Source organism: Lissotriton helveticus, chromosome 11, assembly GCF_964261635.1.
Source record: "Lissotriton helveticus chromosome 11, aLisHel1.1, whole genome shotgun sequence".
Lineage (NCBI taxonomy): Eukaryota > Metazoa > Chordata > Amphibia > Caudata > Salamandridae > Lissotriton > Lissotriton helveticus.
The window spans coordinates 709,188,288-709,214,079 of record NC_136072.1 but is presented as its reverse complement, the minus strand read 5'-3'; the positions used below and the strand labels follow the sequence as shown (position 1 = coordinate 709,214,079).

Sequence of the window (25,792 nt, the reverse complement as noted above, 5' to 3'; positions counted from 1 at the left end):
GTTTAGGGAACATGTTGATATAAACTAGAAGTCATGAGGGGAAAAGCTAACTTGATTCTAAGACTGGACCATGCATTATTCTACATGTAGTGCGTGATGAAGAATATTAAATGACCATTAATACAGTATTTCTCTAACGTGGAGCCGAATAGGCTAGACAATGACGGAAACTATTGATGCAGTTCAGTAGCTTAGGAATGCAGAGAAGGAGGACTGAACTGATAACTGGAACTATAACATACTTTTGGCAGACTCAGAGGCAGAGCCAAGCTGCACCGGGCACTGCGAGGCAGGAAGTAAGTGAAGGGTTGAGGATACAGGTGGGGGCTGTATCGCTCCTCAGCGAGGCTTTCAGGAGACAGGAGCTGAATCTGATGTCCGGGCCCTTTTGAGGCCTGGAAACGGGAACTTTATAATGAAATAACGTGCACACTGGGAAACGTGGCAACGTAGCTTAACATAGGCCTGATATTCGTAGTATTCACGAGGACTGGAAAATGACATACCAGAGGTGGACACAACTGTAATTGCGTCATTAATCGGACATGGGGAATAACATATGCATATTGGTCATGCACACATAACATATGATGGATGACACGTGGGGACACAGAACATGGCAAAATTTACTTTTCCACATTCCCTCCTTGTCACTACGTTTCCATCAGGAAACATCAATTTTCATGATACCGTCTATCATTTCATACAGTACCATTTGCTCGTCTCGAATTGTCTTGGAACGGGATTTAGAACGGGGCTTGGGACTAGGAATACAAGAGGTAGCGCACATGCTGCAAATCGCAGGGCCACATTGTATACAGAGGCAGCAGCTAAATATGATCGCTACTGCAATACCTAGGAAAGACAGGACTTTCCATCCCCATACGGAAATTATACTCCAGAACCAACCGGACCATGTCCAGGTGCCTGGATCTTGGTGTAACAGATGGGCAATTTTATGGAGTCTGGTTATAGCTGAATAAACAGACGGCGCGTTATTTGGAATGAAAATGCAGCAACTAGATCCGATGACTCTACAGGCCCCGCCCCTATCGGCCAGTATGACGTCAAGGACGAGACGATTTTGCAAAACGACAAATCTCATAGCAGATTGTTCTTCGGTTAAGTTACCTAGAGCAGAGGCAGTCTCATTTACTACAGCTTCAAGGGTTCTTGTTAACCTACGGATCAGTTTACTATTCTGGACAGGTCCTACAAAGAAGAAGAAACCTTTATTGAAATCTGTATACTGTTCTAGAGTAGTTTCAGTATAATCGACAATTGGGGACTCCCTTCTATGTCTAATGTGTACTAGATGTGTGTTTCTGTGATAATCAGATGGGGCTAGGAAAACAGGTGGCAGTAGGAAAGCAATGTAACAGGTTCCCTCCCAATCGAGGGGCAGACGGACATATGCGGTTTGACCACAAATAAAATAAGAATGACGTGAAGCTTTGAAAACAGATTTCCCACTGTCACTATACTGGATAACAGTAGTACAATCACTATGACCTACATGTATGGAACCATAACTACGGACACATAATTCGCCTTTGACAGGTAATACTGAAATAGCAGGTAAGTCTGGAGTAGTATCAGACTGAACATTCAGGACCATGAAATTCGACGAATAATTACCTAAATTATAAACTTCATTTTCTAGATCTAAACCTGTTCTGTGGGGGAGACCTTGCTTGTCTGGAAAACATGTACTGTTAAGAAAAGACATATCTGTTGAGGATGACGTTAACGTGGACCATGCTCCACACGAACCATTGTGTGAGAATGGATAAGGAAAGAGTGGCAGAACTCCCTTCGGTGTCTGGAAAGGGGGGAGTCGACCACACACCCAACAATTAGTGGCATTGCTGGTCTGGTGTGAGTAATGTAACATACGGATAAATGTGTTGTTGCGCATAGCAAGGCGGTAAGAATATTCGTGAGGAGGCAGATCACTAAACGTGTGCTCTACTGTAGCATTAGCAGACATATTTACATGAGGAACTGGAAAATACAGATAGAACGCATAGCTGGTGCAGGAAATCAAGATGCTGATGAATAATATGAAACTTAGAAAAACGATACATTGAATTGAACTTCGACTAACTCTCTCACTATGGGGGTCTATTTTATACATGTCAGAAACAGTCTAACCGTTTCACCTAGGGGAGGACTTATACAATCAAACTGACTGACTTATTTTACTAGACCTGAGCTTTAACTTATACTCCTGTTGCGGAGTTTTCTCTAACAAGGGAGGGGTTGTAATAATGTCTTTTGCGGGACAGTCCTTAAGAGCAATATTCTGGCAGTCTTTCAAATCCTGGGAAATGTTTTTAGAGACTGGTTTCAATCCTTTGAAAAGTTTAATATGAGAAAGGTGGATCCATCCTTTTCTGCCTTCCAACTTGACGGCAGTACGGGTGGTCAAGAGGACCTGACGTGGCTCCTTCCAACGTGGTTCCAGCGGACTTGATCTGTCAAAATTTCTGATCATCACCAAGGAGCCTGGAACGATCTCGTGCGGTGCCACCTCGGTATTGTCTGGAAATGCGGCGGCAACCTGTGAACGACATGAGTTGAGGGCAGACATCAAGGAAGCTAGGTAATCTGTCAGCATATTACATGAAACATCGGTAATACTTCGGGGTCTAGGAGTACCCCACATGTTAGGGGGGCGGCCGAATACGACCTCATACGGGGACAGACCTGATCTAGAATGTGCGACCATGCGCATATAAAACAGAGCGACTGGCAGAGCTACTAGCCAGTCCACACCTTTTTCTTTACAAACTTTGGCAATACGGATTTTCAGGGTCTGATTATGTCTCTCGACTAGACCGGCTGCTTCAGGATGGCGTACACAATGGAACTTCCACTGGTACCCTAACAAAAGGGAAACGTGCTTCATTAACTCTGAGGAGAATGGCTGACCGTTATCGGAATATACGACTCTAGGGAGTCCGTATCTAGGGAAAAACTCACGAACCAACTGCTTGGCAGTGGTCACGGCTGTGTAATCTGGGACTGGATATGCTTCTGTCCATCTGGACAAAGCGCATACAACTACAAGGACATACTTGAAACCTCGACATCGCTCCATCTGAATATAATCCATCTGGAGGACCTCAAAAGGGTGGTCAGGGGGCTGGAAACCACCTTGTTCCACCGGGACACTTTTACCTGGATTAAACTGACAACATATCATACAGGTACGGACTTTCTGCTTGGCTGCAGCTCGTAAATGCTTGTTGAACCAAATGTTCTGGATACTGTCTAACATAGCTTTTTCTCCTAAATGTGCTGGACTATGTGCGGTATTGATAATGACTTGAACCATAGAATCGGGGAGAAACCATGTGGCTCTACCCTTCGTTAACCATCCTTGATCTGTCTGGACCCCTCCTTGTTCAGACCATTTCTTGATTTCATCGGGGGTAGCATGTAACTGTATATCTATGACGTCTTGTGTAGGGTCCTTAACTGTCATGCATGTAATCGGATCTGGAGTATGTGTCTGATTAACTGGAATGTCTGGAGTCTGTGCTGTAAGCTTGGCTGTGCGATCTGCTAGATCATTACCTTGGGAAATAATGTCAGTAACTTTCGTATGTGCTTTGCACTTCATGATGGCAATGGATGTCGGTAAATGTATGGCATTCAACAGGGCTTGAATAAGGAGACCATGCTGAATCTTGGTTCCATGAGAAGTCATGAAACCTCTCTCCTGCCAGAGCACTCCGAAGTCGTGTACAACTCCGAATGCGTAACGTGAATCAGTGTAAACATTAACTTTCAGGTTCTTGGCATGTATACAGGCTTGTGTCAGAGCGACTAGCTCTGCTGCTTGAGCGGACAGGGTGTCAATACGGTGTGTTTCAATAACTTCAGTATCAGTAGTCACTGCATACGCGGCGACTAGTTCTCCTGTACTAGTTCTCATACATGAACCATCCACATAAAGTGTCAGGTCGGGATCTGGTAACGGAATGTCTGTCAGGTCTTGTCTTGGTTTTGTCGTAACGTTAACTACTTCCACACAGTCATGTGGGTCTGGATTTGAATTAACTGATGGTAACAGTGTAGCAGGATTCAGAACGTTGCAGCGTCTAATTTCTATGTGTGGCTGGAACAGTGTCAATTCATAACCTGTTAAACGTGCAATTGTCAAGTGCTGAGTTTGTGTTCGGTTTAAAAGAACTTCTACTGAATGTGGAACTTGTACTGTCAGGGAATGTCCTAAAACTATGGAATCACTTTGTCTGATAGCTAGTGCTGTGGCTGCAACTGACTTGAGGCACGCAGGCAACGCCTGGGCGACTGGATCTAATGTGCTCGAAAAATAAGCACAGGGCTTGTATTGTCCTGCTTGATCTTGTGTGAGAACAGATAATGCTGTACCTTCGCGTTCAGTAACGAAAAGTGTAAAAGGCTTACTGTAGTTCGGTGTAGCTAGAACTGGAGCTTGACATAGGGCTTTCTTTAACTCGTTGAAACTAAGTGTATGGTCAGATGTCCAAGGGAGGACAGTCGATACGGCTGCCTCCTGTGTCGTTAACTGTATCAGTGGCTTGGCTAGAAATGCATACTGGGGAATCCATTGTCTACAATAAGAAGTAAGGCCGATAAAGGCACGTACCTCCTTCTGGGTTCTGGGCTGGGGAAGACTCGCTATTAACTGGATACGGTCTGGTGTCAACTGCCTACCCCTCTCGGACAGCAAGTGTCCTAAGTATACCACTTGCTGGACACAGAATTGAAGCTTCGAAGGTGACACCTTGTGCCCCATCTCGGCTAGGAAATACAAAACTGTCAGTGACGCTCGCTCGCAGTCACGTTCAGAACGGGCTGTGATCAGTAGATCATCGACATACTGGAGCAGGGCAGTGTCAGTTGGCATGTGAATGTTGTCTAGTTGTCTCTTGAGTGCTTGACTGTAAATACTAGGGCTTTCTGTGAAACCTTGAGGAGCGCGTGTGAACATATAGCTCCTTCCATTTAAACAAAATCCGAAAAGAAACTGGCTGTCTGGATGAATTGGAACACTAAAAAATGCATTCTTGAGGTCTATGACAGTGAAGAACGTGGCTTCGGAATCAATGGCTGTTAACAGGGAAGAAATGTCTGGGACAACTGGGTACTGAGGAATAATACATTTATTAAGCTCTCGTAAATCAATCACTAATCGATATACTGGGGGTGCATTTGGATCAGTACGTTTCATGACTGGAATGATCGGAGAATTGCATACATTGGAGTCAGTCTCTACAACTACTCCTTGAGCCATGAGCTCGTCAATAATTTTGGATAAGGCTGCTACAGCCTCAGGTGGCAATCTGTACTGTCTGATTCGTGGTAACACTACACCTGGTTTGAGAGTCACACGATGGGGTGTGATTTGCATGTAACCTACATCAGTTGGACCTTGCGCCCATAAGTGCTGTGGAACATTAGACAATCTTGAATCAAAATCTCGTAATACATAGTGACCCTTAAAGTCACGTAGGAACAATCGTATTCCCTCTGGGGAACAGCAAATAACTGCACCTAATTCTTTCAGTGTCTTAATGCCTAATAGGTTTTCTGGACATGACTTAGTAAGTAACAGATCAGTAGTACGGGACAATGGACCTACTTCTAGAGTAACTGGCTTTGATATCTCATTAACTATTGGCTTTCCTGAAAATCCAAGGGAAACATTTCTTGAGCCTGAGAGCGGAGCCCCTGGAACTTCGGCATGACTAATTGTGGTCCTACTTGCCCCTGTATCGATCAAAAACTTTCTGTCTTTCCCTAATACTTGACTGTGAACATAGGGACCTTCTTGATCTACAGGTATCTCGATGAGAGGCAAGCCTACCTCCCTCTCTAGGCTGTTTCATGAATATGGCTGGTACTCTGGATACTCTGTCTGTGCATACTGGTACATCTGCGATGTGACATGCTGTGTTGCAGCAATAGGCTGCGGTGCGGAAACTGTCTGTGGTGCATTCTGTGACTGAGGAATCTGTGAAACTTGTTCTTGTCTAGGCGGACGTGGTCTTTCTTTAGTCTTACCAGTAGCTATATTATGTTTCAGAACTGCACACTCGTTTATAAAATGACCTGGTTGTTTACAATAATTGCAGTTCCCTTTAACGGGAGCTGCAGGATAACTGGCTTGATTCGGACCCCTCTTCTGACTGTCTTGAGGAACAGATTGTGCAACTAGCACTTTCATTTTCGTGTCTTTCATACGTTTTCTCTCGTGTTCTTGCTCTTCCCTGATTCTATTCTGGTGATACTGGAGCATCTGGAGCATCTGGGACGGAGTATTTGCTTGCCAGGTGCTTTCGACTTTCAAAACTCGATTTTTAATTTGTGGGCTTGAATTCTCGACTAATTTGGTAACGAAAAGGTGAGGGTATGACTCACTACTTGTCTTGAGACCACTGTTAATACTGAAACATTTTTCAAATCTAGAATAAAAATCACTAATATCTTCATCTTGTTTCTGTTTACAGGCTGAGATTGCATCCCAGTCTTCCTTCCTAGTTGTCAATAATCTGGGTAAAACTTGAATCAGTAATTCTGGTAATTCTTTACATTTATCTCCAAGACCGGTACCTGGTACTCGTGCCTTGTCTTCAGCTTCTAGAGCTGCCCAATCGATCTTTTTCTCTCCCACCTCCCATTCCTTTTCCTTTAGCTTTTCATACACCCCTGCGGGTAACAGGACCTTTAACATTTTAATGATATCTGGGTAAGTGTATTCTCCCATACGGAGCATGTCTTTTAATTCTCTATGGAACCCTGCTGGATCTTTGTCATGACAGGGAATTAATTTTTTCATTTCAAGAAGTTCCATCTTTGAAATCGGAGTGTATACAAACACTCGTTGCATTACGCCACCCGCCCCTTGGACTGGGTGGACTTCTCGTAACGGATTCTGTCTGTCTATGTAGAATGATTTACTTTCTGGGGGTGAGACATGAACAAAATGCGGGTTCAGAAACGTTCTATATTTGTGGCGCTGTTCTAGAATGACACTAATTAAATCGGTACCTAGACCTCTCCATCTATACTGGAGTAACTCGTTCAGGACATCATGACAAGGTAGCTGCTGCTGCGAGAGCGCTTCGCGCGTTTTTGCAGTAAAACTGCTGTTTTAAAAACGCTGATTTATAATTTCTGCTGGCTTTGGTCATTTTGACCCTTTTTTAAATCCCCCCTTACCTGCACCATAATTTTGTGCCCCTCACCGCCGTTTGGGCGGGTCTGGTCCTGGGGTGGGTGCCCTGCTCGTTTTTGGTGGCCATCTTGGAGTGGGGTGAGTGGAGTGAGGCATTTCCATCTGCTAGCGCTTGTTTGCGCATGTGACGCCTGGGAACACCTACTTAAGGCGAGTCCCTCCTGTTCTCAGCCCCTGACAAGGTAGCTGCTGCTGCTGCGAGAGCGCTTCGCGCGTTTTTGCAGTAAAACTGCTGTTTTAAAAACGCTGATTTATAATTTCTGCTGGCTTTGGTCATTTTGACCCTTTTTTAAATCCCCCCTTACCTGCACCATAATTTTGTGCCCCTCACCGCCGTTTGGGCGGGTCTGGTCCTGGGGTGGGTGCCCTGCTCGTTTTTGGTGGCCATCTTGGAGTGGGGTGAGTGGAGTGAGGCATTTCCATCTGCTAGCGCTTGTTTGCGCATGTGACGCCTGGGAACACCTACTTAAGGCGAGTCCCTCCTGTTCTCAGCCCCTGACAAGGTAGCTGCTGCTGCGAGAGCGCTTCACGCGTTTTTGCAGTAAAACTGCTGTTTTAAAAACGCTGATTTATAATTTCTGCTGGCTTTGGTCATTTTGACCCTTTTTTAAATCCCCCCTTACCTGCACCATAATTTTGTGCCCCTCACCGCCGTTTGGGCGGGTCTGGTCCTGGGGTGGGTGCCCTGCTCGTTTTTGGTGGCCATCTTGGAGTGGGGTGAGTGGAGTGAGGCATTTCCATCTGCTAGCGCTTGTTTGCGCATGTGACGCCTGGGAACACCTACTTAAGGCGAGTCCCTCCGGTTCTCAGCCCCTGACAAGGTAGCTGCTGCTGCGAGAGCGCTTCGCGCGTTTTTGCAGTAAAACTGCTGTTTTAAAAACGCTGATTTATAATTTCTGCTGGCTTTGGTCATTTTGACCCTTTTTTAAATCCCCCCTTACCTGCACCATAATTTTGTGCCCCTCACCGCCGTTTGGGCGGGTCTGATCCTGGGGTGGGTGCCCTGCTCGTTTTTGGTGGCCATCTTGGAGTGGGGTGAGTGGAGTGAGGCATTTCCATCTGCTAGCGCTTGTTTGCGCATGTGACGCCTGGGAACACCTACTTAAGGCGAGTCCCTCCGGTTCTCAGCCCCTGACAAGGTAGCTGCTGCTGCGAGAGCGCTTCGCGCGTTTTTGCGGTAAAACTGCTGTTTTTAAAACGCTGATTTATAATTTCTGCTGGCTTTGGTCATTTTGACCCTTTTTTAAATCCCCCCTTACCTGCACCATAATTTTGTGCCCCTCACCGCCGTTTGGGCGGGTCTGGTCCTGGGGTGGGTGCCCTGCTCGTTTTTGGTGGCCATCTTGGAGTGGGGTGAGTGGAGTGAGGCATTTCCATCTGCTAGCGCTTGTTTGCGCATGTGACGCCTGGGAACACCTACTTAATGCTCCTCCCCTAGCGCAGCGGGATCGCGCAGCGGGCGTGTCCTCGCGTGGCCGGAGTCGTGCCAGAGTCCTGCCCGTCTGCGCCCGTCCGCGCTCGGTTGCGCTGGTTTCGCGGTGGCCTTAACATCAGGTACATCATTAATTATGCTTACGTACACCAGGGAAACTCTCCTGGCGATTAACAATTGCCTGCCTCCTTGCGCTGGAGCCCGTGTTGACCCTTTGTGTGGCCCCCACCATTGTGCTTGTGGTGGTTGGCTACTCGAAGCACCATCTTGCTTGGGGTCCAGTATAGTGCAGCCTGCCATAAGCAGCAACGTCTCTCCGCGACATCTCACCATCTGGAATTTGAACGTAAGATCGGCGGTCAAGCATTATCAGGATATTGCTGATCTTATGGACAATGACCCCCCTGACATCTTCTGTCTGACAGAGACATGGCTGCAGGATACCGATTCTACTGTATTGAATTTGGCGCTCCCCGCGGAGTATTCCATCTACACGCTCAACCGCTCTTCGAGAGGGGGTGGAGTCGCTCTTGCAGTTAAATCTTGTTATCCTTGCGCCTGGAGAGTGCAGAACATCACGGGATGCGAGAGCGCCCTGTTCAAGGTTGCAGTTACATCGCATTTTACCATGTCAGGATTGCTTATTTATCGCCCACCTGGTAGTTCCGTGGCATTTAGGGAGGCTCTTCCCGAGGCTGTTAGTTCACTAGCAGTAGGGTCTGCCAATTTTTCTATCATTGGAGACTTGAATCTCCATTTTGACACTCTGTGTCTTTCTTCAGTGGGAGGGATGGTGGCGGATCTCGAGGCCCTTCAACTGTTCCAGCTGGTCTCGGACCCCACTCATAAGGGTGGCCACATTCTGGACCCCTTTTTCTCCAACTTAGAGAGGGCTACAGTGGCCCCCCCTCTCCCCCTGACCTGGTCAGACCACTCGCTCGTGACTATCTACTGTCCTCTTATAGAAGCCCCACTTAAGGCGCCACTGCGAGCTATGCCCAGACGGCGCTGGAGCAAACTTAAGGCGGAAGATCTCCATCGCCTTCTCACTGATGATCCTCTGGGTGCAGTGGAGAACGTGGAATCTGGTTATGACCATTTCTGCGGATGGGTAACCAGAGCCCTCGACTCCCTTATCCCGATGGTTTCCAGTAAGTGTGGCCTCCGCGCCCCCAGCCCCTGGTATGATGGCAATCTGAGGGCTCTAAAAAGTGTCTGTAGACGTGCAGAGAGAGACTGGAGGAAGAGGTATGACAGCAGCAAAAAAAACCTGTATATGGCTGCGGTTAAGTCCTATCACCGCGCGGTCTGTAGAACCCGGGCGGCATATTACGCTCTGGAGTTTCGCAGCAGTGGGAATCCTGTTAAAACCATCTTTAAGGCCCTTAAAGACCTTGTGGCTAGGAAGCCTGCCGGCAATTCCATCAGCTCCAATACCCACTGTGAAGCGCTGGCGGCTTTCTTCCTGGAGAAGGTCCAGACCATCTATAGGGCTTTCCCCACCACTGCACAAACCAGTACGGGGCCACCCATCCAGCAGGATCAGGTGGTGCTAGATTCTCTCCCCTGTCTCTCTTTGGAGTCTTACACGGCATTGGCCCTTCGAGTCAAGTCTGGGTCGCCGGTTGACCCGCTCAAGCCACCAATGTTCAGAGACCAGACTTTTGCTCGCCCGGTCTGCGACTTAATCAACATGTCGCTATCATCTGGCCAGGTGCCTTTGAAATGGAAGCATGCGGTAGTTATGCCCATTTTGAAAAAACCATCTCTCGACCCCTTAAAATCGGAGAACTACCGCCCGATTTCGCTTCTCCCGTGGCCAGCCAAACTCGCGGAGGTGCATGTTAACACCGCCCTCACTGATCATCTGTCGCGTGCCAACATTCTGGACGACACCCAGAATGGTTTTCGGGCCGGCCACAGTACGGAGACAGCATTGTTATTTATGGTCGAGCACCTGCGGGCAGTTCTGGATGCAGGTCAAACGGCGGCGCTTGTTTTGTTAGACCTAAGCGCCGCCTTTGACACGGTCTCCCATGAAATTCTCCTGCAGCGGCTGGAGGAGATAGGGGTGACTGGCACTGCACACCAGTGGTTTCGTTCGTTTCTCAGGGATCGTTCCTTCTGTGTGGCGTCCCCGCCCTATCAGTCCAAATGTCATCCTCTGTCTCTTGGGGTTCCGCAGGGTTCCTCGCTGAGTCCCACGTTGTTTAACATCTACGTGAGGCCGCTGGCTGAGGTGGTGAAGCTCTGTGGTATGACCATGGTGTCATACGCAGATGATACCCAGCTAGCGGTCACGATCAGCGGGGACTCTGGGGTGGATGCCCCAAGATTCAGAGAAGGACTTAGGGCGGTGGCTGGTTGGATGACGTCCAACTGTCTCCAACTTAACGCCAAAAAAACGGAGGTGATGGTCTTTGGGAAGCGGACGGACCTTTGGGGAGATACCTGGTGGCCCCCTGAGTTGGGTCCCACCCCCACTCCGGTTGCGGAGATCAAAAATCTTGGTGTCTGGCTGGACCCTTCCCTCAACTTTGTTGGTCACACTAAAAGGACGGCGGCGTGCTGCTTTGGCATCTTGCGCAATCTGCGACCTGCCCTTAAATATTTTGATGCCGCAACCCGTCAACTTGTGGTACAAGCAACGGTTTTGGCTCGGCTGGACTATGCCAGCTCCCTTTTCATAGGGTTAAACCAGGCCGAGCTAACCCGACTTCAAAGAGTGCAGAACGCAGCGGCCAGAGCAATCGTAGGTCTTCCTAGGTTTTGCTCGGCCGGTCCAACCTTGCGAGCCTTGCATTGGTTACCCGTTAGGCAGCGGATCCATTTTAAAGTACTGTGCATATCTTTCAAGATTCTGAAGGGCCTACCGCCTCCCTTACTGTGCCAACTTTTGTGCTCTTACATCCCGGGCCGCACTTTGCGTTCGTTGGACCAAGAACTAGCGGCAGCCCCTCGGTTCAAACTCAGTCGGGCGGGGGGTCGCTCTTTTAGGGTGCGGGCAGCCGCGCTCTGGAACGCTCTCCCCTTGAAACTCCGGACCCTTGGCGACTTGCTTTCCTTCCGCAAGGCCGCTAAAACCCTTCTGTTCTCTGAGTTATGTTAAAATCCATACCCCCATTTTTAAATAATATTTTCTGTTTTCTGTTGTGTTGTGTTCGCCACCTTGTCGGTGCGCCGGGACGCTCCTTCGCTGGAGCAGCCGTGCGCAATACAAATAGCCCTAACATAACATAACATAACATGCAACGGACCTGGATCAGAATGTTGACCCTCGTACAGAGTAATGAGGTGCTGGATCATATACATACCCACCAGTCGTTGCTCGGCTGGGGGCAGTTTCAGAAACATTTGTGCCACTATTTCGTCTGGAAAAGTGGTAGAATCAGTAATCCATCGGACTGCTGATCGGGCTAGTTCTTGTTCATGCATGGTACTTAATTCACTGTAACCGATTCGTGATTTCAGAATGTGATCGGTAGCTTGAAATACTTGTTCTAGAGAACCTTGTTCTGGTGCTGGATGGCGGAAAATAGACTTGTGTTCTAGACGTAAATGACGATCTGGAAATCTAGATTTTCCTACATACGCTATTCTGGCGGGATTCTCGTTCTCTTCCTCTTCAGGATCAGAGATACTTTCTTTCTCGCTTACTTGTGCTGCTTTACGCTGGTCGTGTAACCTTATTATTTCTTTACGAATTTTCTTGTACATACTTTCCATAGCACTAATGGTCTTGTGCTTACCCTCGGCTATATTATCACTCCACCTTGTCAGGATTCTCATTTCGGCGGAATCTTTAGACGGGTAATCTTGTTCTCTTATTAGACAATTGATCAGGAACTTTAATATCATGAGCTGAATCTCGGCTTTCCTTTGAGACATAATCTCGCCAATACTTTCTGGATCATCCCCTGTACGGATGAAACGATATATTCTGTCTAGATCTTCTTTCATATTCGGTAAGGTGACTAGATACTCGGTCACTCTCCTTACACGTAAGGAATATAAAACCATATTATATTCGCCTGGAACTGGATCATAGACACATTCGTTAAGGGTTTGCCTGATTTCTGTAACAGACTGATGTTTGGGCGTGCGCTGTAACGCTTGAGCATGTAGTTCGAGTAATGTTAAACGCTTGTGTGGCGGCGGGGTTTGAGGAAGACCTCCTCCTGCGGCCCCTAGACTAGAATCGTCGACTGACATTCTTCGTGCTGACAGGGTCGGTAATTGTAACGTGGGCTGGACTTGTATGGCGGACTGGACCGGGGGAGCTGTTAAGGGCACCCCGGTGTCTGAAGGAGCAGGAATTACCTGATTTACAGGGACTGGCGGAGCGTGAACAGGATTTGCATATTCGGGGACTGTGTCGTCCAGATAGGACGAAATAAAAATATCAGCTGCGGTCTGTTTGTGACGTAGCTTGGTCGGAACTAATGGTGGCGGGAAATTACTGGATGCCTCTGGGGTCGCTTTTGGCAAGCCCTCGGCACGAAGAGGATACATACCCTTAATGAGGGCATGCCTCTGTCTGTCTGACTGTTCGGCTTTGACTTGTTCACCTATCTCGATTAATTCTCTTTCTTGGGCTCGTTCTTGGGATTCTCTACTTAACTCTGACTTTCTGACTTCTTTCTCCGTTCTTTTATGAGCTTCCTTACGCCATAACTCGATGGCATCCTTTTGTGATTGTCTGGCTTTCTTTTTCCATAATGCTTCTTCTACTCGCATGATACATTCGGCATCCCATGTACCCGATACGGGCCATCTGTACTTTTCGTCTAACTGTTTGGTATACTCTACCCATAAATCTAGATACAATATGGCGCTTATGCCATGTTTCTGATACATAAAGTGACCTGGACTGTCCCTAGGCGGAACAGGAACTGCTTCTTCTAATAAACCCTTTCTAGTTTTTAACTGACGTAACTTGGAAAATATAGGCATGACTGAACTGTAATCTGGACACAATACAATACACAATAAAAACACGAAATCACATCACACTCATACCACAACATTAAAATACATAAAGAACATTATAAATAACAGTTCGAACAGAATATTACCTGAAATACTGAGAACAGAAACAGAACAGAATTTCTCGAGAACGGAACAGACTAGAATTACTGGATGCACTGCTGTAACAGTACGGAACATACCGGTCCCATAAAGGGACGCATCAAGACCCGCATCCACCTAGGTGAACACTTCGTTTGTGAGTCTGGGCACCACCAACCCACGGACCAGGAGTCAATTTAGATTGGTCCTGTCTAGATACTACCCCAGCAATGGTACTCACCGGGCAGCACGGAACGGAAGGCCTCGGACTGGACTGGACGACGGACGACGAACTTCGGACTTCAGTTACAGGTGGGCCTCCGGATACCTCGGACCTTGGACTCTCGGCTTGGGCTCTGGTCGGGACTCGCCGCGTTCCTCCACCGTCTCGTTCGGATGCTGGACCGCCTCCTCCGTCTCCTCCGTGGGCCTGAGGGATACTTGGAGCAGAAATATCTGCCAGTGCACGGTATGGTTCCGTCACGACTGCAGAGGGTCAGGGGGTCGGCGTGGCTTCACCGACGCGTGGGGAAAGGGCAAGTCCCTGTTCGGGCGCCATTATGTGGTATATAAATAAATAATACCGGATCTATTTTTGAATGAATGAATGAAATAACAGATAGCTCAATAAAATAAGAGTCAAGATTCGAGGTAGTAGGAGTTTCTGCAGGTTTATTACAGCATAAGGACAGGATCAGGACAACCTGCATAGAACGGGGGTAACAGGGCCCGGCAGGACAACCGGGGCCCAGCAGCTGCCGGGGCTTGATCTGGAATGAGCGCGCGCTAACTTTTAATAACAATACATCAACTTATATACATAGCGCAAACACATAGCATTTCATTGCAGTAGGCGTAACAGTGGGTGGAGCAGAAGGCGTGACGCGTAGCAGTCGCGAAAGATAACAGTAAAAAGAGGTGCAACTGGGAGTATACTTAGACATGTGATGCAAACGTAACAGAATATGTCATGAATGGGGCGGAAACATTGGAGGGGGCTACCTAAGGAGCCGGGACCTCTAACCTAATGGTGCGCGTAAACTGGCAATGACGTATCACTAGGAGAAGCTGGGGGCTATGAACTCTGTGCTAGGAGCAGAGACTAGAGTCTGGAGGGTCGGAGCGACATGTACCTAAACCCTATCTGGTATCTGATGTTTAGGGAACATGTTGATATAAACTAGAAGTCATGAGGGGAAAAGCTAACTTGATTCTAAGACTGGACCATGCATTATTCTACATGTAGTGCGTGATGAAGAATATTAAATGACCATTAATACAGTATTTCTCTAACGTGGAGCCGAATAGGCTAGACAATGACGGAAACTATTGATGCAGTTCAGTAGCTTAGGAATGCAGAGAAGGAGGACTGAACTGATAACTGGAACTATAACATACTTTTGGCAGACTCAGAGGCAGAGCCAAGCTGCACCGGGCACTGCGAGGCAGGAAGTAAGTGAAGGGTCGAGGATACAGGTGGGGGCTGTATCGCTCCTCAGCGAGGCTTTCAGGAGACAGGAGCTGAATCTGATGTCCGGGCCCTTTTGAGGCCTGGAAACGGGAACTTTATAATGAAATAACGTGCACACTGGGAAACGTGGCAACGTAGCTTTACATAGGCCTGATATTCGTAGTATTCACGAGGACTGGAAAATGACATACCAGAGGTGGACACAACTGTAATTGCGTCATTAATCGGACATGGGGAATAACATATGCATATTGGTCATGCACACATAACATATGATGGATGACACGTGGGGACACAGAACATGGCAAAATTTACTTTTCCACAGTATATGAGCCATGCCCTGCTCACCTCAGACCGAGACCTAAAAAATAAAGTAACATAAGGACGGGGCAGGAACCAGCAGTGCCCTATTGTACTCACTTATTTCACATGCTTTTATACAATTAATAAAAATAGCAACACGTATCACTCAAAGTGAGTGACAGGGCACAGATGGGTGGTAATCAATCACTGCGCATTTCTACCCTCTTTTCCCTATATTACGGCGGTGGCAACGGGCCTTTAAGTGTACTCAGAAAGAGTCCAAAAGCCTAAACAAGACACGCTTCATAAAAAAAATTACTCTTTTCCTGACTTGTCTAGATCAGGCAGGACAGGTCCAGACTACAAACCCTTCCTACCCACCTGCTCTCTAAAACACTTCCTGGGTGTAGAAATTGTCTCAATGTTTACATCTAGTTTGTGTTTTTGCCGTTTAACTCTGTGACTTGATGAGGATTGCATAACGAGAAGTGAACGTTTACTTAACTAAACCAAATGGTGTTCATGCAAAATTGGACGACGCTGCAAGCAGGATTCGAACCTGCGCAGGGAAACCCCATTGAATTTCGAGTCAAACGCCTTAACCACTCGGCCATCGCAGTTCCATGAGTATGATGTCACTTTTGTCGTATATGAACCATGCGCTGCTCACGTCAGGCCGAGACCTAAAAAATAAAGTAACATAAGGACGGGGCAGGAACCAGCAGTGCCCTATTGTACTCACTTATTTCACATGCTTTCATACAATTAATAAAAATAGCAACACGTATCACTCAAAGTGAGTGACAGGGCACAGATGGGTGGTAATCAATCACTGCGCATTTCTACCCTCTTTTCCCTATATTACGGCGGTGGCAACGGGCCTTTAAGTGTACTCAGAAAGAGTCCAAAAGCCTAAACAAGACACGCTTCATAAAAAAAATTACTCTTTTCCTGACTTGTCTAGATCAGGCAGGACAGGTCCAGACTACAAACCATTCCTACCCACCTGCTCTCTAAAACACTTCCTGGGTGTAGAAATTGTCTCAATGTTTACATCTAGTTTGTGTTTTTGCCGTTTAACTCTGTGACTTGATGAGGATTGCATAACGAGAAGTGAACGTTTACTTAACTAAACCAAATGGTGTTCATGCAAAATCTCATGACACTGCAAGCAGGATTTGAACCTAAGTGGGAAAACCCCATTGGTTCTCAAGTCCAACGCCTTAACCACTCGGCCATCACAGCTGCGAGAGTATGATGTCACTGTTGTCGTATACGAGCCATGCGCTGCTCACATCAGGCCGAGACCTAAAAATTAAAGTAACGGAAGGACGGGGCACGTACCAGCAGTGCCCTGTCTCCCTCACTTATTTCGCATGCTTTCATACAATTAATAAAAATAGCAACACGCATCACTCAAAGTGAGTGACAGGGCACAGATGAGCGGTAATCAATCACTGCACATTCCTACCCTCTTTTCCCTATATTACGGTACTGGGAATGGGCCCTTAAGAGTACTCAGAAAGAGTCCAAAAGCCTAAACAAGACACGCTTCATAAAAAAATAATTACTCTTTTCCTGACTTGTCTAGATCAGGCAGGACAGGTCCAGACTACAAACCCTTCCTACCCACCTGCTCTCTAAAACACTTCCTGGGTGTAGAAATTGTCTCAATGTTTACATCTAGTTTGAGTTTTTGCTGTTTAACTCTGTGACTTGATGAGGATTGCGTAACGAGAAGTGAACATTTCCTTAACAAACCAAATGGTGTTCATGCAAAATTGCACAACGCTGCAAGCAGGAATCGAACCTGCGCGGGGAAACCCCATTGGATTTCAGATCCAACGCCTTAACCACTCAGCCGTCGCAGCTCCATGGGTATGATGTCACTGTTGTCTTATATGAGCTATGCGCTGCTCACCTCAGACCGAGACCTAAAATATAAAGTAACTGAAGGACGGGGCAGGTACCAGCAGTGCCCTGTTGCCCTCACTTATTTCACATGCTTTTGATACAATTAATAAAAATAGCAACACGTATCAATCAAAGTGAGTGACAGGGCACAGATGAGCAGTAATCAATCACTGCGCATTTCTACCATCTTTTCCCTATATTACGGCGCTGGGACCGGGCCCTTAAGTGTACTCAGAAAGAGTCCAAAAGCCTAAACAAGACACGCTACATAAAAAAAACGTACTCTTTTCGTGACTCGTCAAGATCAGGCAGGACAGGTCCAGACTACGAACCCTTCCGAACCACCTGCTCTCTAAAACACTTCATGAGTGTTGAAATTGTCTTAATGTTTCCATTTAGTTTGAATTTTTGCTGTTTAACTCTGTGACTTGATGAGGATTGACAAACGAGAAGTGAACATTTCCTTAACAAAGCAAATGGTGTTCATGCAAAATCGCACAACGCAGCAAGCAGGATTTGAACCTGCGCAGGGTAACCCTCATTGGATTTCGAGTCCGACGCCTTAACCACTTGGCCATCGCAGCTCCATGAGTATGGTGTCACAGTTGTCGAATATGAGCCATGCGCTGCTCACGTCAGACCGAGACCTAAAAAATAAAGTAACAGAAGGACGGGGCAGGAACCAGCAGTGCCCTGTTGCCCTCACTTATTTCACATGCTTTCATACAATTAATAAAAATAGCAACAAGTATCACTCAAAGTGAGTGACAGGGCACAGATGAGCGGTAATCAATCACTGCGCATTTCTACCCTCTTTTCCCTATATTACGGGGGTGGCAACGGGCCCTTCAGTGTACTCAGAAATAGTCCAAAAGCCTAAACAAGACATGCTTCATAAAAAAAAAGTACTCTTTTCCTGACTTGTCTAGATCAGGCAGGACAGGTCCAGACTACCAACCATTCCGAGCCACCTGCTCTCTAAAACACTTCCTGGGTGTGGAAATTGTCTCAATGTTTACATCTAGTTTTTGTTTTCGCCGTTTAACTCTGTGACTTGATGAGGATTGCATAACAAGAAGTGAACATTTACTTAACTAAACCAAATGGTATTCATGCAAAATCTCATGACGCTGCAATCAGGATTCGAACCTACGCGGGGAAACCCCATTGGATTTCAAGTTCATCACCTTAACCACTCGGCCATTGCAGCTGCATGATTATGATGTCACTGTTGTCGTATATGAGCCATTCGCTGCTCACGTCAGGCCGAGACCTAAAAATTAAAGTTACGGAAGGACGGGGCACGTGCCAGCAGTGCCCTGTCTCCCTCACGTATTTCGCATGCTTTCATACAATTAATAAAAATAGCAACACGCATCACTCAAAGTGAGTGACAGGGCACAGATTAGCGGTAATCAATCACTGCACATTTCTACCCTCTATTCCCTATATTACGGCGCTGTGAATGGGCCCTTAAGAGTACTCAGAAAGAGTCCAAAAGCCTAAACAAGACACGCTACATAAAAAAATTACTCTTTTTGGGACTCGTCAAGCTCAGGCAGGACAGGTCCAGACTACGAACCCTTCCGAACAACCTGCTCTCTAAAAACTTCCTGAGTGTTGAAATTGTCTTAATGTTTACATTTAGTTTGAGTTTTTGTTGTTTAACTCTGTGACTTGATGAGGATTGCGTAACGAGAAGTGAACATTTCCTTAACAAACCAAATGGTGTTCATGCAAACTCGCACGATGGTGCAAGCAGCATTCGAACCTGCGCAGGGAAACCCCATTGGATTTCAAATTCAACTCCTTAACCACTCGGCCGTCGCAGCTCCATGAGTATGATGTCAGTGTTGTCGTATATGAGCAATGCGCTGCTCGAGTCAGACCGAGACCTAAAAAATAAAGCGACAGAAGGACGGGCAAGGTACCAGCAGTGCCCTGTTGCCCTCACTTATTTCACATGCTTTTGATACAATTAATAAAAATAGCAACACGCATCACTCAAAGTGAGTGACAGGGCACAGATGAGCGGTAATCAATCACTGCACATTTCTACCCTATATTATGGCGCTGGGAATGGGCCCTTAAGAGTACTCAGAAAGAGTCCAAAAGCCTAAACAAGACACGCTACATGAAAAAATTACTCTTTTTGTGACTCGTCAAGATCAGGCAGGACAGGTCCAGACTACGAACCCTTCCGAACCACCTGCTCTCTAAAACACTTCCTTAGTGTTGAAACTGTCTTAATGTTTAAATTTAGTTTGAATTTTTGCTGTTTAACTCTGTGACTTGATGAAGATTGACTAACGAGAAGTGAACATTTCCTTAACAAACCAAATGGTGTTCATGCAAAATCACACGTCACTGCAAGCAGGATTCGACCCTGCGCAGGGAAACCCCATAGGATATTGAGTCCAACGCCTTAACCACTCGGCCATCGCAGCTCCATGTTTATGATGTCACTGTTGTCGTATATGAGCCATGCGCTGCTCACGTCAGACCAAGACCTAAAAAATAAAGTAACGGAAGGACGGGGCAGGTACCAGCAGTGCTCTGTTGCCCTCACTTATTTCGCTTGCTTTCATACAATTAGTAAAAATAGCAACACGTATCACTCAAAGTGAGTGACAGGGCAGAGATGAGCAGTAATCAATGACTGCGCATTTCTACCCTCTTTTCCCTGTATTGCGGCGGTGGCAACGGGCATTTAAGTGTACTCAGAAAGAGTCCAAAAGCCTAAACAAGACACGCTTCATAAAAAAAATTACTCTTTTCCTGACTTGTCTAGATCAGGCAGGACAGGTCCAGACTACGAACCCTTCCTAGCCACCTGCTCTCTAAAACACTTCCTGGGTGTAGAAATTGTCTCAATGTTTACATCTAGTTTGAGTTGTTGCCGTTTAACTCTGTGACTTTATGAGGATTGCATAACGAGAAGTGAACATTTACCTAACTAAACCAAATGGTGTTCATGCAAAATCTCATGACGCTGCAAGCAGGATTCGAACCTAAGCTAGGAAACCCCATTGGATTTCAAGTCCACGCCTTAACCACTCGGCATTCGCAGCTGCGTGAGTATGATGTCACTGTTGTCATATACGAGCCATGCGCTGCTCACATCAGGCCGACACCTAAAAATTAAAGTAACGGAAGGACGGGGCACGTACCAGCAGTACCCTGTCTCCCTCACTTATTTCGCATGCTTTCATACAATTAATAAAAATAGCAACACGCATCACTCAAAGTGAATGACAGGGCACAGATGAGCGGTAATCAATCACTGCACATTCCTACCCTCTTTTCCCTATATTACGGTGCTGGGAATGGGCCCTTAAGAGTACTCAGAAAGAGTCCAAAAGCCTAAACAAGACACGCTTCATAAAAAAAAAATACTCTTTTCCTGACTTGTCTAGAACAGGCAGGACAGATCCAGACTACAAACTCTTCCTACCCACCTGCTCTCTAAAACACTTCCTGGGTGTAGAAATTGTCTCAATGTTTACATCTAGTTTGAGTTTTTGCTGTTTAACTCTGTGACTTGATGAGGATTGCATAACGAGAAGTGAACATTTACTTAACTAAACCAAATGGTGTTCATGCAAAATCTCATGACACTGCAAGCAGGAATCGAACCTAAGTGGGGAAACCCCATTGGATCTTAAGTCCAACGCCTTAACCACTCGGCAATCACAGCTGCAAGAGTATGATGTCACTGTTGTCGTATACGAGCCATGCGCTGCTCACATCAGGCCTAGACCGAAAAATTCAAGTAACGGAAGGACGGGGCACGCACCAGCAGTGCCCTGTCTCCCTCACTTATTTTGCATGCTTTAATACAATTAATAAAAATAGCAACACGCATCACTCAAAGTGAGTGACAGGGCACAGATGAGCGGTAATCAATCACTGCAAATTCCTGCCCTCTTTTCCCTATATTACGGTGCTGGGAATGGGCCCTTAAGAGTACTCAGAAAGAGTCCAAATGCCTAAACAAGACACATTACATAAAAAAATTACTCTTTTTGTTACTCGTCAAGATCAAGCAGGACAGGTCCAGACTACGAACCCTTCCGAACCACCTGCTATCTAAAACACTTCCTGAGTGTTGAAATTGTCTTACTGTTTACATTTAGTTAGAATTTTTGCTGTTTAACTCTGTGACTTGATGAGGATTGACTAACGAGAAGTGAACATTTCCTTAACAAACCAAATGGTGTTCATGCAAAATTGCACGACGCTGCAAGCAGGATTCGAACCTGCGCGGGGAAACCCCATTGGATTTCAAGTCCAACGCCTTAACCACTCAGCCATCGCAGCTCCATGAGTATGATGTCACTGTTGTTATATATGACCATGCGCTGCTCACCTCAGACCGAGACCTAAAAAATAAAGTAACTGAAGGACGGGGCAGGTACCAGCAGTGCTCTGTTGCCCTCACTTATTTCTCTTGCTTTCATACAATTAATAAAAATTAGCAACAAGTATCACTCAAAGTGAGTGACAGGGCACAGATGAGCAGTAATCAATCACTGCGCATTTCTACCATCTTTTCCCTATATTACGGCGCTGGGACCGGGCCCTTAAGTGTACTCAGAAAGAGTCCAAAAGCCTAAACAAGACACGCTACATAAAAAAATTACTCTTTTCGTGACTCGTCAAGATCAGGCAGGACAGGTCCAGACTACGAACCCTTCTGAACCACCTGCTCTCTAAAACACTTCCTGAGTGTTGAAATTGTCTTAATGTTTACATTTAGTTTGAGTTTTTGCTGTTTACCTCTGTGACTTGATGAGGATTGCGTAACGAGAAGTGAACATTTCCTTAACAAACCAAATGGTGTTCATGCAAAATCGCACAACACTGCAAGCAGGATTCAAACCTGCGCAGAGTAACCCCATTGGATTTCGAGTCCAACTCCTTAACCACTGGCCATCGCAGCTCCATTAGTATGGTGTCACAGTTGTCGAATATGAGCCAGGCGCTGCTCACGTCAGGCCGGGACCTTAAAAATAAAGTAACATAAGGAAGGGGCAGGAACCAGCAGTGCCCTGTTGCCCTCACTTATTTCACATGCTTTCATACAATAAATAAAAATAGCAACAAGTATCACTCAAAGTGAGTGACAGGGCACAGATGAGCGGTAATCAATCACTGCGCATTTCTACCCTCTTTTCCCTATATTACGGCGGTGGCAACGGGCCCTTCAGTGTACTCAGAAAGAGTCCAAAAGCCTAAACAAGATATGCTTCATAAAAAAAAATTACTCTTTTCCTGACTTGTCTAGATCAGGCAGGACAGGTCCAGACTACAAACCCTTCCTAGCCACCTGCTCTCTAAAACACTTCCTGGGTGTAGAAATTGTCTCAATGTTTACATCTAGTTTGAGTTTTCGCCGTTTAACTCTGTGACTTGATGAGGATTACATAACGAGAAGTGAACATTTACTTAACTAAACCAAATGGTGTTCATGCAAAATCTCATGACGCTGCAAGCAGGATTCGAACCTAAGCTAGGAAACCCCATTGGATTTCAAGTCCACGCCTTAACCACTCGGCATTCGCAGCTGCGTGAGTATGATGTCACTGTTGTCGTATACGAGCCATGCGCCGCTCACATCAGGCCGACACCTAAAAATTAAAGTAACGGAAGGACGGGGCACGTACTAGCCTGTCTCCCTCACTTATTTCGCATGCTTTCATACAATTAATAAAAATAGCAACACGCATCACTCAAAGTGAGTGACAGGGCACAGATGAGCGGTAATCAATCACTGCACATTCCTACCCTCTTTTCCCTATATTACGGTGCTGGGAATGGGCCCTTAAGAGTACTCAGAAACAGTCCAAATGCCTAAACAAGACACGTTACATAAAAAAATTACTCTTTTTGTTACTCGTCAAGATCAAGCAGGACAGGTCCAGACTACGAACCCTTCCGAACCACCTGCTATCTAAAACACTTCCTGAGTGTTGAAATTGTCTTACTGTTTACATTTAGTTTGAATTTTTGCTGTTTAACTCTGTGACTTGATGAGGATTGACTAACGAGAAGTGAACATTTCCTTAACAAACCAAATGGTGTTCATGCAAAATTGCACAACGCTGCAAGCAGGATTCGAACCTGCACGGAGAAATCCCATTAGATTTCAAGTCCAACGCCTTAACCACTCGGCCATCGCAGCTCCATGAGTATGATGTCACTGTTGTCATATATGAGCCATGCGCTGCTCACGTCAGGCCGGGACCTAAAAAATAAAGTAACATAAGGACGGGCAGGAACCAGCAGTGCCCTGTTGCCCTCACTTATTTCACATGCTTTCATACAATTAATAAAAATAGCAACAAGTATCACTCAAAGTGAGTGACAGGGCACAGATGAGCGGTAATCAATCACTGCGCATTTCTACCCTCTTTTCCCTATAGTACGGCGGTGGCAACGGGCCCTTCAGTGTACTCAGAAAGAGTCCAAAAGCCTAAACAAAACATGCTTCATAAAAAAAATTACTCTTTTCCTGACTTGTCTAGATCAGGCAGGACAGGTCCAGACTACCAACCCTTCCGAGCCACCTGCTCTCTAAAACACTTCCTGGGTGTGGAAATTGTCTCAATGTTTACATCTAGTTTTTGTTTTCGCCGTTTAACTCTGTGACTTGATGAGGATTGCATAACAAGAAGTGAACATTTACTTAACTAAACCAAATGGTATTCATGCAAAATCTCATGACGCTGCCAGCAGGATTCGAACCTACGCGGGGAAACCCCATTGGATTTCAAGTTCATCACCTTAACCACTCGGCCATTGCAGCTGCATGAGTATGATGTCACTGTTGTCGTATACAAGCCATACACTGCTCACGTCAGGCCGAGACCTAAAAATTAAAGTTACGGAAGGACGGGGCACGTACCAGCAGTGCCTTGTCTCCCTCACTTATTTCGCATGCTTTGATACAATTAATAAAAATAGCAACACGCATCACTCAAAGTGAGTGACAGGGCACAGATGAGCGGTAATCAATCACTGCACATTTCTACCCTCTTTTCCCTATATTACGGCGCTGTGAATGGGCCCTTAAGAGTACTCAGAAAGAGTCCAAAAGCCTAAACAAGACACGCTACATAAAAATATTACTCTTTTTGGGACTCGTCAAGATCAGGCAGGACAGGTCCAGACTACGAACCCTTCCGAACCACCTGCTCTCTAAAAACTTCCTGAGTGTTGAAATTGTCTTAATGTTTACATTTAGTTTGAGTTTTTGCTGTTTAACTCTGTGACTTGATGAGGATTGCGTAACGAGAAGTGAACATTTCCTTAGCAAACCAAATGGTGTTCATGCAAAACCGCACGATGCTGCAAGCAGGATTCGAACCTGCGCAGGGAAACCCAATTGGATTTCAGATCCAATGCCTTAACCACCCGGCAGTCGCAGCTCCATGAGTATGATGTCAGTGTTGTCGTATACGAGCAATGCGCTGCTTGAGTCAGACCGAGACCTAAAAAATAAAGCGACAGAAGGACGGGGCCGGTACCAGCAGTGCCCTGTTGCCTTCACTTATTTCACATGCTTTTGATACAATTAATAAAAATAGCAACAAGCATCACTCAAAGTGAGTGACAGGGCACAGATGAGCGGTAATCAATCACTGCACATTTCTACCCTCTTTTCCCTATATTACGGCGCTGGGAATGGGCCCTTAAGAGTACTCAGAAAGAGTCCAAAAGCCTAAACAAGACAAGCTACATGAAAAAATTACTCTTTTTGTGACTCGTCAAGATCAGGCAGGACAGGTCCAGACTACGTACCCTTCCGAACCACCTGCTCTCTAAAACACTTCCTGAGTGTTGAAACTGTCTTAATGTTTACATTTAGTTTGAATTTTTGCTGTTTAACTCTGTGACTTGATGAGGATTGACTAACGAGAAGTGAACATTTCCTTAACAAACCAAATGGTGTTCATGCAAAATCACAAGTCACTGCAAGCAGGATTCGAACCTGCGCAGGGAAACCCCATTGGATATCGAGTCCAACGTCTTAACCACTCTGCCATCGCAGCTCCATGTGTATGATGTCACTGTTGTCGTATATGAGCCATGCGCTGCTCACGTAAGACCGAGACCTAAAAAATAAAGTAACGGAAGGACGGGGCAGGTACCAGCAGTGCACTGTTGCCCTCACTTATTTCGCTTGCTTTCATACAATTAATAGAAATAGCAACACGTATCACTCAAAGTGAGTGACAGGGCACAGATGAGCGGTAATCAATCACTGCGCATTTCTACCCTCTTTTCCCTATATTACGGCGGTGGCAACGGGCCTTTAAGTGTACTCAGAAAGAGTCCAAAAGCCTAAACAAGACACGCTTCATAAAAAAAA

General features: G+C 46.1%; 12 non-coding genes across 12 annotated transcripts; all 12 read right to left on the bottom strand.

The window, feature by feature from the left end:
* Positions 1-16,042: 16,042 nt before the first annotated feature.
* On the bottom strand, positions 16,043-16,124 carry TRNAS-CGA (transfer RNA serine (anticodon CGA)). The gene has a single exon. It is a non-coding gene; the product is annotated as a tRNA-Ser (tRNA).
* Positions 16,125-16,667: 543 nt separating this feature from the next.
* TRNAS-UGA (transfer RNA serine (anticodon UGA)) lies at positions 16,668-16,749 on the bottom strand. Its single transcript has one exon. It is a non-coding gene; the product is annotated as a tRNA-Ser (tRNA).
* A 544-nt stretch (positions 16,750-17,293) lies between these two features.
* TRNAS-UGA (transfer RNA serine (anticodon UGA)) lies at positions 17,294-17,375 on the bottom strand. The gene has a single exon. It is a non-coding gene; the product is annotated as a tRNA-Ser (tRNA).
* A 544-nt stretch (positions 17,376-17,919) lies between these two features.
* Positions 17,920-18,002, bottom strand: TRNAS-CGA (transfer RNA serine (anticodon CGA)). Its single transcript has one exon. It is a non-coding gene; the product is annotated as a tRNA-Ser (tRNA).
* A 544-nt stretch (positions 18,003-18,546) lies between these two features.
* On the bottom strand, positions 18,547-18,628 carry TRNAS-UGA (transfer RNA serine (anticodon UGA)). Its single transcript has one exon. It is a non-coding gene; the product is annotated as a tRNA-Ser (tRNA).
* A 1,155-nt stretch (positions 18,629-19,783) lies between these two features.
* Positions 19,784-19,865, bottom strand: TRNAL-CAA (transfer RNA leucine (anticodon CAA)). The gene has a single exon. It is a non-coding gene; the product is annotated as a tRNA-Leu (tRNA).
* Positions 19,866-21,033: 1,168 nt separating this feature from the next.
* On the bottom strand, positions 21,034-21,115 carry TRNAL-UAA (transfer RNA leucine (anticodon UAA)). The gene has a single exon. It is a non-coding gene; the product is annotated as a tRNA-Leu (tRNA).
* A 541-nt stretch (positions 21,116-21,656) lies between these two features.
* TRNAS-UGA (transfer RNA serine (anticodon UGA)) lies at positions 21,657-21,738 on the bottom strand. The gene has a single exon. It is a non-coding gene; the product is annotated as a tRNA-Ser (tRNA).
* Positions 21,739-23,520: 1,782 nt separating this feature from the next.
* TRNAS-UGA (transfer RNA serine (anticodon UGA)) lies at positions 23,521-23,602 on the bottom strand. The gene has a single exon. It is a non-coding gene; the product is annotated as a tRNA-Ser (tRNA).
* Positions 23,603-24,144: 542 nt separating this feature from the next.
* On the bottom strand, positions 24,145-24,226 carry TRNAS-UGA (transfer RNA serine (anticodon UGA)). Its single transcript has one exon. It is a non-coding gene; the product is annotated as a tRNA-Ser (tRNA).
* Positions 24,227-24,766: 540 nt separating this feature from the next.
* Positions 24,767-24,848, bottom strand: TRNAS-UGA (transfer RNA serine (anticodon UGA)). The gene has a single exon. It is a non-coding gene; the product is annotated as a tRNA-Ser (tRNA).
* A 542-nt stretch (positions 24,849-25,390) lies between these two features.
* Positions 25,391-25,472, bottom strand: TRNAS-CGA (transfer RNA serine (anticodon CGA)). The gene has a single exon. It is a non-coding gene; the product is annotated as a tRNA-Ser (tRNA).
* Positions 25,473-25,792: the final 320 nt, after the last annotated feature.